The following is a 19,890-nucleotide window of genomic DNA, read 5'->3' as shown; positions in this document are numbered from 1 at the left end:
CCTCCTGTACACCCACTACATTGATGATGTTTTCATCGTGTGCACGGGTCGACAGGAGGCGTTTGATAGTCTGATGAACCTGGTCAACAATAGAGCCAGTCTGGCTCATTTCCTTGATGTGTCAGTGATGATTCCTAACAACAAGATTTCTACTGATGTATATTGTAAAGATGTGATGAGGAATACTTTCCTAATGTCCAGCAGTTACCATCCACCCGCGTTGAAAAGGGGCCTCCCCTTATCCCAAATGAGTCGCGTGGCCAGATTGGTTAGCGATCATTCCTTGTTGTCAGCCCGGCTTGATGTCCTTATTGACAAATATATCGTGAGAGGGTATGATTCAACGCTATTGGCTGAGCAAAAAACCAAGGTGATTAATATACCCCACTTTGCATTGCTTAAACCCAGGGTGAAACCCACCAGAGATGTTATCCCTTGGACCAGTACATTTTCTGTAGCCAGCCCGGTATTAGGCCATGCCACTAAAGCTCTATGGCCCATTGTGAAGTCAGACGCAGATCTGCCAGGATTTCATAAATCCTGTCCTATGGCAGCATACAAGCGTGGCCCCAATTTGAGGGACAGATTGGTCAGGATTGAAATCACTGGTATGGGTATTCCCCGTGCACCTAATACTTACTATAAAGTGCCAGGCTGCTATAGTTGTTACAACTGTATAATGTGCAAATATTTAATCTCTTGCAAAAAATGTAAGCACCGGCACACATCTAAAGAGTATGACATCCACACTGTACTGACCTGTCACTTATCCTTTGTGATCTATATTATAGTATGCCCGTGTGGCCTATATTATGTAGGCCAGGCCACTTGCCAATTTCGAGTAAGGATGGCGCAGCACAGGTCATCATATGATTTGCCACTTAAAGGTCGACACATGGATCAGCCAGTGGCTCGCCACTTCAAAGTCTGTGGCCACTAACTTGCCTCTCTAAAGTATTTTATCATCGATAGTGCAAGGGAGTCATTGCGCGGTGGCAATCGGGCGAAACAGCTCCTTAAATTGGAATTCAGATGGATTCTCAGATTGGATGTAATCTATCCGAGGGGTCTTAATGATAAGATCAATTGGAACTCCATTATGTAGTTCTCTTGTGTCTATTACTATTCTGCTGTGTTTTTTTTTTTGTTTGCATTAATATTTATTGCACATTTGATTTATAGGTATGTATTTTCATTATTTATATTTTGTATGGTCTAACAGGTCTGAGGTCCCGCTGCCGCTCAGGCGGCATCATGCAGCTGTTTCCGGTATTCTCCTCATCTGTGACATTGGTTTGAGATGCAAGCAACTGTGTTGCTTGGCAACACCAGCCTCTCTGCTCTGAACAGAAGCGCACTGTCTTGCACTTCCTGCCGCGATTGAGACACACTGATGCCGGCCAGCAGGGACTTCAGATGCTGCGGGTACTTCAGGGGGTAAGTGTGGGATGCTTGGGTTGTTGCTGTCTGTACCTGATGAAGGGGGTTACACCCCGAAAGCTTGCCTAATATAGACATTTTGTTTTCACTGAATTTGCCTCTTGATTGCTGTGTCCTGTTGGATGTATATATATATATATATATATATATATATATATATATATATATATATATATATAAAATATATATATATATATATATATATATATATATATATAGAAAAACGTGTATGGACCGCACTCATTGATATTTCTATGGAGCGGGTGCAGAAATCCTCATTGAAATAGTATAGAACACATGTATCCTTGTAGATATATGATAGGCAGCACACCATTTAGTTGAAGTAAATTAATTTCATTTAATCCTCAATGAATTTCATTGCAAAAAAGTTCATTGCAGAAAAGGACTGATTTGCAAAAAATAAACCATGGTGGGACACTCAAATATTCACCCATCCAGAGGGATACTTCAGATAGCAGTCGACGAGCCCGTTTCGGCTTTCCAAGCCTTCATCCTGGACTGACTCATTCAAATGAGCAAACCAGCCCAGTATATAGCTGCCATACTGCTATCCAAATCTCCCACACCTGTGATGGTTAATTGTCTGACCAATGTGCACGGTTCTGCACTTAAACAGCTGAGAGGCCGGAATTCCAAATATGGGCAGTGAACGTCGTGACATCACTACGTCACGGCATTGCCATGGAGACACATACACACATACACATATAGGGCTTTGCACTAAGGATGTACAGCGCGATGACATCATCGCGCTCACATACGTCCATCTTAATGGCTCAATTAGAAGAGTTGCTGGCATATTGTTACATATGAACTGGCCACAGTGTTTACTGCCGAATAGCGTGCCACATTGGTCTCGCAATTAATTACAAAAAATTACAAAAAAATTAAATAATAAAAAAACACAATACATACACACATAAATATTGAATTCACTATAATCCCTCCATTAATAATACTATGCAGACTCCTATAACCTATATGCATATCATAGCTCCATATATAGGGGGTTATCAGAGAAAGACAGAAATAGGGAACTCCTCGTTGAGTCCACTTGGTGATAATGAGTTTAACTTTTTAATCCATTGGCATTCCCTTTGTAGCAGGATCCTACAATCACACAGGGTGACGTTATTGCGTCCACCGTATAGGCCACGCCTATACGGTGGACGCAATAACGTCACCCTGTGTGATTGTCTGGAGACGTAGATCGAGACGGAGCGTGGAGACCGGCGTTATTTCAGCGTGAGAGGCTGTCTGAAGACCGAGTACCTCCTTTGATCGTGTCCTGTGAACTCGTCCGTTCCTACATCACATCACAAGCTTGGCAAGCTGTTATATCCTAACCCACATGTATATGAGCATATATTATCAGTAAAGGAACTGTGTTTCACCTTGCTCATGGTGCGCTTCTCCTTTTTTTGCATACAAATTCTACGCTGGACCCTGGTTGAGTCCCGGAGAATAGCTGCACAATACGTGGGAAGCATATTTATTCAATCCTGAGGTTTTACGCAGTGGTATTGTATACCTTGAGCGCATTGTCTAGATCCACCCAATTGCTATTCTCTCCTCTCACTCCCTGCTTGATCTATTCCCATCTGGTTTCCATCCTATCCACTCCACTGAAACTGCCCTCACAAAAGTCTGCAATGATCTTCATGCTACCCAATATAAAGGCAACTGCTCTCTGCTTATTCTTGACCTCTCTGCCTCTTTTGACACTGTGGGCTGCCCATTCCTTCTCCGAATCCTTCACTCCCTTGATCTGTGTTTTTCTGCCCTCTTCTGGCTGGCCTGCCTTCCTTGCCACTCCTTCTCTGTCTCTTCTCATGTCTCCAATTCCCCTATACTTCCACTGATAGCAGGTGTCCCCCAAGGCTCTTTTCATGGTCCTATCCTTTTCTATCTGTATATGTCCACTCTAGGTGAGCTCATTCACTTCCACTATCAACTCTATGCTGATGATACTTTTTTTTTTATAAAGTCTTTATTTAATTTAGTTTTCCCTCTATAAAAACATACATTGTATCACAACAATTTCCACATTCTACATTATCCTTTAGCAATGAGGATACACAACAATAACAAAAAAGCACAAATATAATAATACAATATAAATATATATCCCCCCCCCCCCCCGGATTTGTCATATTGGTACTTGTTTCCTAGAACGGCGCCCAGTTTTCCTACGTACGCTAATGTAGGCAAATCACATTGCATGGGCCATTATAGCGGCATGCGATGCAATGCGATTATTTAATGTAATTTTTCAAAGCTCTGTGTACCCCACTGTATCGCATGCGATTTTATAGGGTGTGCGATGCCATTACATTAGGTATACAATAATATGATTGTATAGGTCCTAAAAAGAGGTTTTACGCACCCCCCCCCACACTCTCCACGCCACCCCGAAGCCTGGCAAACGGCAGTGGAACGCATCCTCCGACGTTTTCATTCCCCCACTATCCACATCGGCGTGGAGTTGATTTTAGAGTGACAAGCGCAGCAAGCCCCATGAGGGGACATTTATTACTTTACATGTCCCATGCGTCCCCTCGCAGGGCTCGCTGTGCTTGCCACGCTTATGGCTGCGCTCGCCACAGTATATAAAATCATCTCCACACTGACGTGGATAGTGGTGATATGAAAAAGTCGGAGTACGCTCGCCAGGCTTCGGGGTGGCGTGGATAGCGGGGGGGGGGGGGGTGCTATCAGTGTTATTTGATATACGTATCCATAAATATTTCATGCTATCCACCCATTTTAGTGCTCTTTCATGTTCAATATTTTGGGGACACTCCCCTCTAAAGGGAATTATATTGGATTTATTCCAGTTGATCCTTTTCCCTGATCTTTTCCCAAATTATTCTAGGCTTGAGAGTACAATTGGCATTTCCACCTCTTGGTCAGCCATATAAATCAACATGTCATCTGCGTACAGTGATATTATTTGTTTATTTCCTCCTTCTTTCAAATAACCTAGGCCCCTCAACACAGGATTTTGTCTAAGAGCACACGCCAGTGGTTCTATTGCCATGTTGAACAAGGCAGGGGACAGTGGGCACCCCTGTCTTGTTTCCCTTGCCAACTCAATTGTCTCTGTTACATAACCATTTACTTGTATTCTAGCTTTAGGTGCAGCATATAACGTTTTTTTATCCAATTGATGAATTTCCCTCCAAATTTAAATATTTTTAACACCTCCCATAGCAGCATCCAGTGATAGAATTGCGGGTTCAACCCCCTGCTGTTATTCAATTTGTGTGTTCACATAGAACCTTCTTCTAGCCTTTCTACTTGAGCTTCTTCTGTTCTATCTTGCCAGTAATTTTCTCTAAAGCTTTACTAACTCTCTCTGCTTTTTTTTCCCATGGACCACTTTTTTATCTGTGCAATCATTTTTATAAGTGACCTCCTCATTATTGCTTTTCCAGCATCCCATACTACCTCACCTGTTGCTGACTCTTTATTATTATCAAAGTATATTTCCCACTCCCCTATGATCTCTAATCCAGCACCCATTTGTTCCAGCCATAATGGGTGGCATTTCCATATCATCATGCCCTTGTCTATATGTTCTTTAACATGGACCATTATGGATGCGTGACCAGAAATTCCCCGGGGCATATATTCTACCTGTTTAATTTGAGGAAAAAGGGTATTATCCAGAAATGCCATATCAATACTAGACAGTGAGTCATATGAATGGGAATAGCATGAGTAGCTGTATGTTTTAGGGTGCTTCTCCCTCCATCCAATATCCTCTATAAAATGGTGTCATTCTTTATTCCCCACACTCTTACTTGGGCTTCCCTTCCGCCATCTATCCAAACTGGGGTTAAGAACGTTGTTCAGGTCCCCCAGACATAATACGGAGGCCCCCTTAGATTTAGCTGTAAATTCCACTGCTCTTCTTAGAACCTCGTATTGGAATGGTGGTGGATTATATACTGCCAACATGCATACCTGTATGTTATACAATTGCCCTTGCAGAAATACATATCTCCCATACAATCTATTTCTTGCCTTTTACATATGAATGGAACATTCTTGTGGATTAACACGGAGACCCCCTCTAGTCACGTTTGAGAAGCTAGAATGGTACATATTACCAATCCATGCCCTTTAAGGGCCATTGTTTTATCCCCCATCAAATGTGTTTCCCCTAGACACACCACTTGTGCCCCATATTGATTAATTTGGTTAATCACCATAGTTCTCTTGATCCTGCAATTTAACCCTCGTACATTCCTGTACAATACTTTCACCATATTTTAGCTTTGTTCATAATAGAATACTTTAGGCAATACAGTCGATAATTCTTTTTTAAACAAACCCCTTCTAAATCCCAACCCCCCCTACCCTGTATACCACCCCTCCCGTAGTATACTTTAAACATATACCCCCCCCCCACATCCTATATACTTTCACATCCTTATTTATATAAACCATCTTCTTAAACTTATACATCTCTCATCTTTCACTTGGGGCAATATTTACTCTTTGATGATTATTGTCATGGGTGATCCCCCTGACATATTAAATATACATTGGGGAGATGGGGAGAAAAAAACACCGCATGATGAACATAATATCACATTGTTACACCATTGATTCTATTTTTTCCCATTAGGTCTATGGCTTTCCAGCCAAGTTAACGTTTCTTCTGGACTACCAAAGAATCTAGTTTGTCCATCTGTGATTATCCTTAACTTTGCTAGGAACATCATGGAGTACTGGATGTTTAACTTCCTTTAACTTCCTCTTGATGTTCACAAATTTCAGCCTTTCTTTCTGGACCTCCCTGGCAAAGTCTGGGAAGACCATTATTTTGCCACCGTCAATCACCAGATTGTGGCTCCTAGACATACAAATTATGCTGTCCCGGTCCCTATAATTGAGCAGTTTTGCTATCATTGTCCTAGCAGGGTCACCTGGGAGTTAGGCTTTCATTGGTACCCAGTAGGCTCTCTACACACAGAATTGTTCTGTAAATGTCTCTTTGCCAAACTGGGCAATTAACCAAGTCTCGAGCCACACTTCAGGATTGTACCCCTCTGTTTTTTCCGGTATCGCAATTATCCTGATATTATTACGTCGAAGATGCCTCTCCATCTCTACCATTTGATTTTGAACATTTGTCACTGCCCCTGTTAACTTTTTAATCTGTTCCACCAAAGGCCCCTGAGTGTCCTCCAATTGAGGTATTCTGGTTACTGCCTCATTAACTCTAGTCTGCACACTCTGTACAGACTGTCTTAACAGAATAATTTCAGTTTGAGTCTGCTCAATCTTGCCACTCAATCTTTCCTCACTGCCATTGATTGCTTCTAGCAGCTTCTGAAATGTGGCTTCCGGCACTGGGTCAGCTAGCGTAGCTTTAGATAGGGCTGTTTTATTAGGTGGCAGGGATTCCATATTTAGGGACTTGGGTGACTGTTGGTACTTCTTGCAAACCTTTCCAGTTTGGCGGCTGCTGCTTGTCCTGTCTTTCCCATTTACCTTATGTTATATTTAGGGGGCAGCGCTTATTATTGATCACTATAGTTAATGAGTAAGTCCCAGCTTTACAGTATATACGGATTATTACCGTTTGGGTCCTTCAGTCAATCTCAATATCTATTGGGCACTGGGCACATGCCTGGGATTCGGTGCATTTTCTATTTAACTGGCCTCACCACTGTTGCTCCCCTATGGCATAACCCAGTACCTGATTATTCTCGCTGGTCACCTGTGCTATGCGGGTCCTGCAGCAGTGTCCAACCTGGGATCTCCCTCTTTAACCAGAGACCCTTCGCCTCCTCTAGCCACCCTCCAGCTGTCTCCTGCATGCGGTGTCTCCTGCACACCTCTGCTCAGGGTGTGGCGTCTCCTGCCCGTCAGCAGCTCTCCCGCCATCACTCACAGCTGCCCACCGTGTCACACTCCAGGGACTCAGCGTGCCACACCGCTCGTCCAGCACATGCATCCTCCATTCTCCACCTCTCCAGTTTAGCACCCGCATGGCTCAGCTTAGCCTCTCTGTTATTTTCCGGGCACAGGGTTCTTTGTTTACCTATGCAGCGTTTCTTCCACACTGCTCATCTGGGCTTCAATGCATCCCGCTCTACGCAGAGACTTCCATGATCACGCCCCCCCTATGCTGATGATACTTAAATCTACCTCACCTCTCCTGATCTCCCTCTCTCCTAATATATCCAGCTGCTTCTCCTCTATCTCTTCTTGGATGTACCAGCTGTTTTTTTAAACTTAGCGTGTCTTCATAAAGTAAAAAAGTGCCCCAGTGGACATGAAAGACATTGGAGCCCTGAGAAGTCCCCTCCCACTCTTTTTTTCCAGTTTATCCTCTATGTAATGCAGTAGTCACTTTTCAACGTAGTCCCCATCCCTTTCCACGAACGTTCACCAACACTTGACTAGTTGGGAAACCCTGTGAAAAGAAAGATTGTCAGCTTGCACCTCGTCGTCAGAGTTGAAGCGTTGACACTTAAGGTGCTCCTTCATCTTTGGGAAGAAGGTTGCAGTGCCTGCAGTTCAAGGAGGTTCTGCCACACCCATCGTACAGCCCTGTCCTTGCGCTCTGCGACTTTCACGTCTTCCCAAATAGGAAAGAACACAATTAATGGTCAACTCTTCAACTCTGACAGTGAGGTGAAAGCTGCCATTCGGTCCTGGTGTCAACAACAACCACCAGCATTCTTCTCCAATGGATTTGCCCGACTCATCAAGTATTGGCAGATATTCATGGAAAGGGATAGGGACTATGTTCAAAAGTGAAAAGTGCATTACATAGAGGATAAACTGAGTTATCATGTACAAAAAAAGTGTTCAAATGCGTTCACAAATACACAAAGAAAGAGATAGTGCCAGTCGCACTGGAGGGTGTACTAAATTCTATCACACAAAAGGGAACCCTATTCCTAAGTATTTCCTGTAGTGATAATATATTTTTTTTCACTCAGTATTCTTCAAGAGGGGGTGCTACCATCGGACACGGAATATAGACAATTTTTGAAAAAAGAGAGAAAGAGTGTCACAAAGGTTTTTGTGCACCACCTAGTGACACTCTTTCTCTCTTTTTTCAAAAATTGCGTTCACAATTAAAAAACCATATAGACATTGAGGCATTACTTTTCAATCCAGCCTAGTATTTCCAGGATCAGTCCCATTCTCACACAGGGTGCTAAAAAGACCCTTATCCACTCACTGTAATCTCCAGACTGGACTACTGTATTCTCCTTCTTACTGGCCTCTCTAGTAAATGTATTTCTTCAGTTTAATCTACAGTATCCTCAATGCTGCTGCCTGGCTTATATCCCTCTTATCTATATCCACCTCCCCTCTCTTCCAAGCCCTACTCTGGCCCGCCTTTCCCTTCAGAATACAATGCAGTCACTTACAAAACCCTGGGTGCTGGGTGCTTTCCATGATACCAATGCATGCTTTCAGGTTGGGGGCTGGGAGATGGAGAAGTGCCAAATTATTTCCTTGTTCCGGTTGATGAATATCCAAGTTGCAGCCCTGGTTTGGGTGCCTCCCGGTACTGTAATAAAGCTCTGGATATAGAAATATGTAAATGTAGCGATTAATCTATAGGAAGTATCATGTAGTGTTAGGACCACCATACTAGAGACACTGTAAAGTGTCTTATAAAGATCTCTGTATTTCTATTATCCTATAGAATCTAAATCTCATTTACTGGTCTCTAATAGTGTGCTAAAGGAAATCTGTGTTGTTGTCTTCTTGGGGCTGATCTTTCCCTTACAAGCAGTGCTGCCTTCAGAACTTGGGAGATCCGGGACAGACACTCCAGGCGGGAACGTGGATCCTGTATGGATCAGTAGCACCAGCTGATTGCAGAGGGCAGCCAGGTAGAGACAGCAAAGCGATTGCATATTAGTGATGCAATTGCAAAATTTTGCAATCACATCATCCTATGATCGGCGTAGGTCTTAGTGCCTCAAATTAGTCTCAAGGAAAATGGATTTTCTGTGAATTTATCCTCACTTATCGGTGTAATGAGTCTTACAAGCTCTCTTATCCAGTAAACCCACCACATCATCATTGCCAATCCTACCTCATACATCATTTACATTGTATGATCTGTTCAGTAGGGAAATTCCACTAGATGAGATCTTACTGATATAAAATAAACAAGTATCAGATGGAGCCAGAGTGTCACAGATCACCTGAGACCCAGGTCAAGTACTGAGCATATTTGCATGTAATGCACATATTAATATGACTCCATCTCATAATTCTGTACAGTCGTCTCTCCCAGAGTTATCTATGCTGTAGAGGAACCACAGGAGGATCTAGACAATGTTGTCAGCCCGGGAACTCTCCATGTTAATTATTATAGCAATTATTGGGATATCAGAAACCCTCATCTACTCTGGAGTTTTCAGTGTGTACATCAGACACTGGAGAGAGATCAGTAATCCGGGCGTCAGTGATAAAATGCAGATTTCTATAGTCCTTATGGATTGCCTCTTACAGATCGTCATACTTGTTTATACAGTTCTGGAAATATTTGAGATGTGTCCGGTTCTGGGCATAAATATGTTCTTTTTTATATATATTCTACAAAGTGTCCTGATTGATGCTAGTCTGTGGATCACCGCCTGGCTCTCCGTCTACTACTCTGTCAGGTTGGGGAACCTCTCCCACCAGTTTTTTCAGTGTGTCAAAGCCAGGTTTCCATCTTCTGTTCCTCAGCTCATAATGGGTTCGTTGGTATATTGCATTGTCATTAATGTGCCGATCATATGGACAATGCACATCGATATCCCCAGTAATGACACTGACTATAAAACAATGTGTGGCTACATAATTACGTGGGATCCTGTCTATGTCATCGTCACTACATTACTGCAATGCTGCCTGCCGTTGCCTATGACATGTCTGTGTATCGGGCTAAGTGTTACAGTGCTACTGAGACACATCTGGAGGATGAAGCAGGGGAACTCTCATGTAACATCCGCCCAGCTCGAGGGCCACGTCCGAGCTGTCTGGTCAATAATTCTACGCGTCATACTGGACATTGCTGTCTATTTGGTAATAAATTTAAGTGATTTATTAACATTCTACTTTAATGACACTTTGCAGATTATTTACTGTTTGTTTTTCCTGCTTTATCCCACTGCACAAACTCTCCTCATAGTCAATGGAAATCCCCGGTTCACAAGTGGACTGTGTGGTCACAACAGCAATATATAAAATATTTACATGTGTAGTTATGTGTGTGTGTTTGTGTGTGCTGTGTATAGCTTCTTATGGACAGATCTGTTAATAATAATAGAGCTGACTGTTTATTTGTTTAAAACTAGGACGATAAAAATGAATTTACAATATGTTTAGAATTTTACAATTTTATTTAAAAAATATAATAATAATTTTTACTAGCAATTCTCTATTTTACAATTATTATATATTATTAAGGATAATGTACTTAAGTTTGATATGCTATTGTATGTACAATTTAAAAAATAGATTTTTTGAATTTGTCGAGCGTGATGCCTCTCTCGTTCTTTCATTTTAGTTACAGACAACATTACACAGTTATTTATGTCACAAGAATCCAAATCACAGCTTTAGTTAATCCAAATCTTCCAGCCTTATTCTCACTCGCTGATGTTGTCTGTATTGCTGCCACACCCTGATGTTGTCTGTATTGATGCCTCACCCTGATGTTGTCTGTATACATGCCTGTGCAGTTACAATGAAGGGAAATGATTGGACTTGTAAAGAATACATTTGTATCATTGATATTTACACTGTCATAATGCACATTTGTAATATAGTAATTGTCAGTTTTAACAATAAGCTATTTACTGTATGATTGACTGATAAACAATCTTGCAATAAAAAAAAAATTGTAAACTTTTTGTATATATTTGCGTCTCCTCATTCACTCTGATTTCTGTGTATACAGTATATACATCAAAGTTCACATTAAGGATACTTTCTGTATAGCTTTGGTACTCATGTACTAATCCGGGGAATAGTTTCTGTGGAACTGTGTGATCAAACTGACTGTGTTTTAAATAATGTGTAGTAAGTGTGTTGTGTGTATCATTTGTGCATGTGTAGTGTGTGTGTGTATGGTGTGTGTTTTCTGTGTATGTACTGTGTTTCCTGTCTATACTCACAATGACTCACAATGGCCGTCCAATTTTTTACGGATCCACTATAATACATTTTAATAAATAGAAATATCCCTGGATACTTTATTTCTGCTAAAAAATTGCCTAACCTATTATTGACTGTATCAATAGAATCTGCCATCACACAACCTTATCTGGCAGAGTATCTCATATCTGTCTGCCCTTATTGTAACGAAACCTTTCCTTTGCTGGGTGAGAAAATTCTCCTTAACCTTAGGGGGTGACCAGGTGTCCTGTATAAATACCTCTTGTCAAACAGATCAACAGCTAGTTCTCTATATTGACCCTTAATTTATTTGTATAAATTAATCATATCCCCTCTTAGACACCTATTTCTAATGTAACCATACCTAACCTGGATAGCCTTTCCTCATAGACCAATTTAACCATCCCTAACCTGGCTAGCCTTTCCTCATTAGCCCAATATAACCATACCTAACCTGGCTAGCCTTTCCTCATTAGCCCAATATAACCATACCTAACCTGGCTAGCCTTTCCTCATACCTCATATAACCATCCCAAACCTGGCTAGCCTTTCCTCATAGACCAATTTAACCATCCCTAACCTGGCTAGCCTTTCCTCATTAGCCCAATATAACCATACCTAACCTGGCTAGCCTTTCCTCATACCTCATATAACCATACCTAACCTGGCTAGCCTTTCCTCATAGCCCAATGTAACAATATGTAACCAGACTAGCCTTTCCTCATAACTAAATTTAACCATCCTTAACCTGGCTAGCCTTTGCTCATATTCCAATATAACAACTCCTAATCTGGCTAGCCTTTCTTCATAGCCCAATGTAACCATATGCAATCTGGATAGCCTTTCCTCATATCCCAATGTAACTGTCCACAATGGCTAGCCTTTCCTCTTAGCTCAATGTAACCTTACCTAACCTGGCTAGCCTTTCCTCATACCTCAATATAACCATACCTAGCCTGGCTAGCCTTTACTCATAGCCCAATGTAACAATATGTAACCAGACTAGCCTTTCCTTATACCGTACCTCAAGTTAACCATCCTTAACCTGGCTAGCCTTTCCTCATACTGTACCTCAAGTTAACCATCCTTAACCTGGCTAGCCTTTCCTCATATTCCAATAGAACAACTCCTAACCTGGCTAGCCTTTCCTCATATCCCAATGTAACTGTCCACAATGGCTAGCCTTTCCTCATAGCCCAATGTAACCATACCTAACATAGCTAGCCTTTACTCATAGCCCAATGTAACCATATGTAACCTGACTAGCCTTTCCTCATATCCAAATGTAATCATCCCTAACCTGGCTAGCCTTTCCTCATATTCCAATATGACATCTGACCTGGCTAGCCTTTCCTCATAGCCCAGTGTAAACATACCTAACCTTGCTAGCCTTTCCTCATAAACCAATGACTCTATAGCTTTACTCAATTTTGTTGCTTTACTCTGAAACTTTTCTAGTTCCAAGATTTTTTTTTTTTATGTGCCCAGAGCTGTACAGTGTATTCCAGGTGAGGTTATACCAATGATTTAAACAGTGAAACAAACGTATGCACAAAGACACAATCAGGCACAAATAATGACCTTAATTAACTTAATAATACAATTAATAATCTAATTAAAATTATTGTTTGTAAATTAATGGTGGCTGCTCCAAAGCTGGAGATTGCTATATAGAACACTAAAAGCCAAATTAATAAAAATCAATATGTACAAAGATTTACCTCTGCACATATACCTTAGAGAGCACCACAGAATTGGATGAGAAATTGTAACAATAAAATGTATTAAATAATTTGATGAAAACGTGTCTATCTGGAGCCGACATGGATTCCCGCTATCAGACAACTCCAGCCACCCTGCTCAGTTGTCTCCGCCTGTTGATGGACCACTGTAATATGCAGGGAGCGAGCCGTCCACCATCAGCAGTCAGCGTTGATGGTATGCACTGATGCGCCAGGAGCATTCACAGCTGTGGACGATGCGCAGATGGAATCGCTGGGATTATCCATTAAGATTAGCCGGGGCCGGTGGCCGATAGAGATGGTGGGCACGTCTGTGTTTAAGATGGCTCTGGCTGTTGAAGGTGTATAAACGCTCCTTACCTCTCTTCACTGATCTCTATCCACACTCCCTTCCGTCCTCTTCACTCCGCCGCCGCCTGACCTCTCACCTCTCACCTAATCACCTCATCCCACTCCCGTGTCCAAGACATCCCCCTGCACTGGAACAACCTCCCGCCACCAATTAGGCTTTCTGATTCCCTTACCTCCTTTAAGCGCTCCCTCAAAACAAACTTCTTCTGAGTAGCCTATCTCTCCTCATTCTAACCTCTTTCACTCCTCCTATCCTGCCTACCCTACCCCTCCATCTGTTCCTATCCATTTCTACGCATCCTATTGTTTTTTGTTCATCCACCCCCCTCTGTTAACTCTTATGTGTAGGGCCCTCCTTCCTCACGTACTCACCCTACCTCTTTACCTCACCAGTGCTCCTGCCCTGTTCTTCCCTTCCTCTACTTCGTCTTCAATCTCCTCGACAATTGCAACACCTACTTCAGAACTGATGCTGATTTTAGTTCTACCAGCTATACCACTATTGATGCTGTATTTTATCAACACACCCTGTATGTTACCTTGTAATTAGTATTTTGTTTGCTATGTATGGCACTGCGGACACTTTTTGGCGCCTTATAAATAAACAAATTACTACTACTATAAGCCGGTATTTCAGAAATTGATTATGCACAGAGGGATACACCGGTAGAACCGATAGGTTTTAAGAACAAGGGGGTGTGTATAAACCTCAGCCCTTGATGTGTTTCGCCGCTATTAGTCCATACAGCGATTTCATCAGACGAAAAAAAGTCGGTCAACAGGCGGTGACCGCTAAGCGGGGTAGCTGGAGTGGGGTGGCTGGAGCTGTCTGCTAGTGGGAATCACTGCTGGCTCCAGAGAGACACGTTTTCATCTATGTCTCAGGTATATTTCTACCTGTGGCATTATTCCACCATTGAGACTGTTATGAGGAGAGCTGATTAAAGCTTTTATACTAATTACAATAATCGTACAGTTGGGGACAACAACACCGGATAATAACACAGAACCTTTGTCCAGGACTTCAGGTTTTAACCTTAACATCTTCAAGTCAAAAGGGAGTGTATGTATTTGTATGTTTACATTTTAATATTATTTTTTATTTGTATTTTAATGTATGTGTACCAATGTTAAAAATGTATATTGCATATATAAATCACTTAATAAATGTTATTGTTTCAATTGCTGATCCAATTGTGTGGTGCTCTCTAAGGTATAGGTGCAGGGGTAAATCTCTATACATACAGTATTTATCTAATTTCTATTTAAACAGTGGCAGGATTACACAGTCCTCCATTACCTCTACGCCCCTTTTCATGCATGTTAATACATTATTAGCCTTTGCTGCTGCTCCTTGACGTTGAGCATTGCATCTAAGTCTACTTTCAAGGAACACCCACAAATCCTTCTCCATTAATGATTTCCCTATATTTACCACAATTAAAATATAGAATGCGCACGTTTATGGTCCCAAAATGAATAACTTACATTTATCAATATTAAACCTTAGTTTCCATTTTACTCCCCAATCCACCCATTTATTAAAGTCATTGTGCAGAGAGGCAACATCCTGATCTGATTTTATTACCTTACACAGTTTATTGTCATCGGCAAAAATGGATACTTTGGTCACTAGACCATCGCCTAGGTTATTAATAAATATAAAAAGTGGCCCCAGAAAATAACTTTGAGGTAGACAGCTTAGAGCTTATGTCCAAATTGAAAATGTTCCATTTACCACAACTCTCTGTTCCCTATTTTCCAGCATATTTTTCACCCAAGTAGAAATGTTGGTTGCCTGACCCAGCTACCATATTTTGTAGATCAACCTCATGTGAGGCACTGTAGAAAAATCTAAGTTGTCCACATCTACTGAGTTACCCTGGCCTAAGTTCCCACTCAGGTCCTCATAGAAGCTAATTAATTTAGTTTGACATAACTTCTCCCGCACAAATCCATGCTGTTTCTCACTAATAATCTTATTTTCCCCCAAGTATTTATGAATGGTATCCCTTAATATACCCTACAGCAATTTCCCCACTATAGATGTCAGACTTATGAATCTATGATTTCCTGGATGTGTTTTGCTTCCGTTTTTAAATAATTGGGCTACATCTGCTATTCACCAGTTCCAATGAAAACTAATCTTTTAAAAATAAGTATAATGGCCTATGTATTTCTGAGCTCAGCTTCATTAGAACCCTAGGATGTAATCCCTGGAGATTTATTTATCTTAATTTTGCATAGTCACTTGTGGAGTTCTTCCTCAGTTAAACAAGTACTAATAACTGGATATTATAATATCTCTTGTTTTGTAATATTCCACCATTTCCTTTTAAGTAAAAACTTTTCAAAAGTGTTTATTTCCTCTGCTTTAACCTCATCATGATTAGTTCATCTGCCTATCTCACTTCTAAGGGGACCTACATTGCCTTTTTTAACCTTTTACCATTGATATTCTTAAAAATCTTTTTAGGGTTTGTCCAGCATTCAAGTGCAATTTGAATTGTATTTCTATTTTAGTAGATCGGATTTAGTTTTTGCATGTTTGTTATATTCCTTGTATAAGTGGAAGGACTCCTCCTACCCATCAGACTTAAACAATTTAAATGCAGCCTCTTATTTTCTATTTCTTCCCTTACCTTCTTATTTAGCCACATCAGTTTAAATTTAGGGGGTTATTCTGGTTCACTCGGAAAGGCACAATCACTCTGTAATGGACAAAACCATATGAACTTCAGGTGGGGCTAATGTAACATGTGCAATTAGAGTTAGATTTGGGTGGGGGTGTACTTCAAACTGATATCTATATTGCAGTGTAAAAAAAGCAGTCAGAAACAAAAACCCTGCACAGAAACAATGAATCACCCAAATCTAACTCTCTCTGTTACATCAGCCCCACCTGCAGTGCACATGGCTTTGTCCATTAGAGAGTGATTGTGCCTTTCCGGGTGAATCAGAATAACCCCCTTAGTACTCTTCCATTTGTTACCCATGGGAATGAACTTATTTGTGTAAGTTACCAGCAGGGGATCAGACTGGGATCAGAAATCGGCCCAGGCATTCTGAGCACTCAAGGAGATGGGACCCTTGCGCGGCGAAGCCACGCGTCAAAAAGGGGGCGTAGTTTCATGGAAACGGGCGTGGTATCAGAAAAAAAAGTATTGGAAGTTTGGTATCTGTAGGCCTCCCTCTGAAGACGGTTTCATTCGTTTGTTAATCGCCATCCTTATGCGTTTACCGAATATAAAATATTTAAAGCTATAATTGTGTGTATATGTGTTATAATTGTGTGTGTATACAGTATGTGTTATATATATATATATATATATATATATATATATATATATATATATATAGCTTCTATTTATCAGATCTGCAAATATTACCAGGGCTGACTGTTCATTGTTTTAAATTTGTAAAAAAAAAAAATGGTACTTATGTAGTATCTGGACGTCCGATTTAGAAATCGGATCGCATCGCATCGCATGCGACCAAATCGTATGCGATGCCATGGTCCAGATTTTTCCATAGGATTCAATGTTAAAATGGTCTGAGTCCATTTTAACATAGAATTCAATGGGAAAAAGGGGTCCTTTTCCTTTCCCCACTATCCAAGTGGGCATGGAGTTGGATATAAACCGGTGGCGAGCGTAGCGAGCCACCGAGCCCGAAGCGTGGCGAGCGCAGCGAGGGGATGCGGAATACCTTTTAACGAATCCGCGTCCCCTCGCGGGGCTCGCTGTGCTCGCCACGCTTCGGGCTCTTTGGCTCGCTACGCTCGCCACAGGTTTATATCCAACTCTATGCCCACTTGGATAGTGGGGAAATGAACAGGACCATTTTAACATTAAATCCTATTGAAAATCGCATCGCATCGCATCTGATTGTATGCCTTAAGTTAAGGCATACAATAAAAAAATCGGGCGTCCAGATACTACATAAGTACCAAAAATTCAATACATTTAGTATGTTCCAATTTTATTAAAAAAGCTAATTAAATTAAATTTATTTATTTATTTATTAACAGTTTCTTATATAGCGCATACAAATTCCGCAGCGCTGTACAGAGCATAGTTATGAGCAAACACAAAACAAAATTACATTACAAGACAGTTTAGGACAAGTACATGGTTAATACAGATAGTTACATCAGGGGACAGGACACTGAAGCAATTATCAGGGTGGCAGTGGTTTATATATTCTAAGAAAGGCACATGAGGAGAGAGGGCCCTGCCCGTGAGAGCTTACATTCTAAAGGGGAGGCTTAGACAGACAGGTATAACACAGAAGGGGGAGAGGTGGGCATAAACAGGTTAGGATGAGAGATGGTCAGGTTTTATGCAGGAGGGTCGGAAGAGGTCAGCTTAGTGTTTGATATTTTAAGTCTAAAAAAGCGATGGGTCATCCAAGAGTAGACAGCAGAGAGACAGTTGGAGATATGAGTTAGGATGGAAGCAGAGCGATCAGGAAACGAGGGGTAGATTTTAGTATTTTCGGCATTGTGGAAGTCGAGTGAACAAATAAGTTCACCCAGAGAGGACATGTAGAGATAGAGAAGAGGGCCAAGAATAAAATAATCAGGGACACCTACTCTCAATGGAACAGCAAGAGAGGTAAAGTCATAAGAGGTACAGCTGGGCATTTTCAAAACTGACAGTGCAAGTACAAGCATAAAGAGTGATATTCAAAAAGTTTTAGCAGATGGAGAAATGGTGATATCACAGCTGAATAGGCAGATTAAGCAGCCAGGAGTAGTGTGATGTGAGAATGAAGTGAGCTCACTCAAAGCAGTCTTGGTTTTCTGGGTTGCTGGTGTCTTTCTGATTCACTTTGATACGAAGATGTTAAGTTGGTTGGCAGTTTCTGACCACAGCCTGGCTGACCATTGCAAGCTGACTATTGTTAGTTTGTCATATTTTAAAGTAGGAATATTTTTAAGTAGGGCGAAAACAGTTACATAGATTAAAGCTTGGACTTATTCTGGACCAACTGTGATGTAACTCCTGTCTCCTTCTCATTACAGGTAACTCATATCATCTGTTACACCAGTATTGTAGTATCTGCTTGCAAACTGCTATATTTAGGTAACTCATATCATCTGTTACACCAGTATTGTAGTATCTGCTTGCAAACTGCTATATTTAGGTAACTCATATCATCTGTTACACCAGTATTGTAGTATCTGCTTGCAAACTGCTATATTTAGGTAACTCATATCATCTGTTACACCAGTATTGTAGTATCTGCTTGCAAACTGCTATATTTAGGTAACTCATATCATCTGTTACACCAGTATTGTAGTATCTGCTTGCAAACTGCTATATTTAGGTAATTGTGCAAATATTTTTATAAGATTTGAAAGTGAGTGAGAATTTATTAGTGGCTGGGATGGTATGTAACCTCTTACCATTTGTTATCTTAGTTTTATTGCTAGTGGAAGAGGGGCTCTGGCTGGGTGGGGTCTCAATCAATTAACTTAGAAACAGCTTTTAGTATATATTGTGAGCACAAGGCTGACCACAGCCTGGCTGACCATTGCAAGCTGACTATTGTTAGTTTGTCATATTTTAAAGTAGGAATATTTTTAAGTAGGGCGAAAACAGTTACATAGATTAAAGCTTGGACTTATTCTGGACCAACTGTGATGTAACTCCTGTCTCCTTCTCATTACAGGTAACTCATATCATCTGTTACACCAGTATTGTAGTATCTGCTTGCAAACTGCTATATTTAGGTAACTCATATCATCTGTTACACCAGTATTGTAGTATCTGCTTGCAAACTGCTATATTTAGGTAACTCATATCATCTGTTACACCAGTATTGTAGTATCTGCTTGCAAACTGCTATATTTAGGTAACTCATATCATCTGTTACACCAGTATTGTAGTATCTGCTTGCAAACTGCTATATTTAGGTAACTCATATCATCTGTTACACCAGTATTGTAGTATCTGCTTGCAAACTGCTATATTTAGGTAATTGTGCAAATATTTTTATAAGATTTGAAAGTGAGTGGGAATTTATTAGTGGCTGGGATGGTATGTAACCTCTTACCATTTGTTATCTTAGTTTTATTGCTAGTGGAAGAGGGGCTCTGGCTGGGTGGGGTCTCAATCAATTAACTTAGAAACAGCTTTTAGTATATATTGTGAGCACAAGGCTGACCACAGCAAGC

This window comes from Crinia signifera, chromosome 7 (genome assembly GCF_055691185.1).
Source record: "Crinia signifera chromosome 7, ASM5569118v1, whole genome shotgun sequence".
Classification (NCBI taxonomy): domain Eukaryota; kingdom Metazoa; phylum Chordata; class Amphibia; order Anura; family Myobatrachidae; genus Crinia; species Crinia signifera.
The sequence above is the reverse complement of the archived record's forward strand: the minus strand, read 5'-3'. Positions refer to the sequence as shown.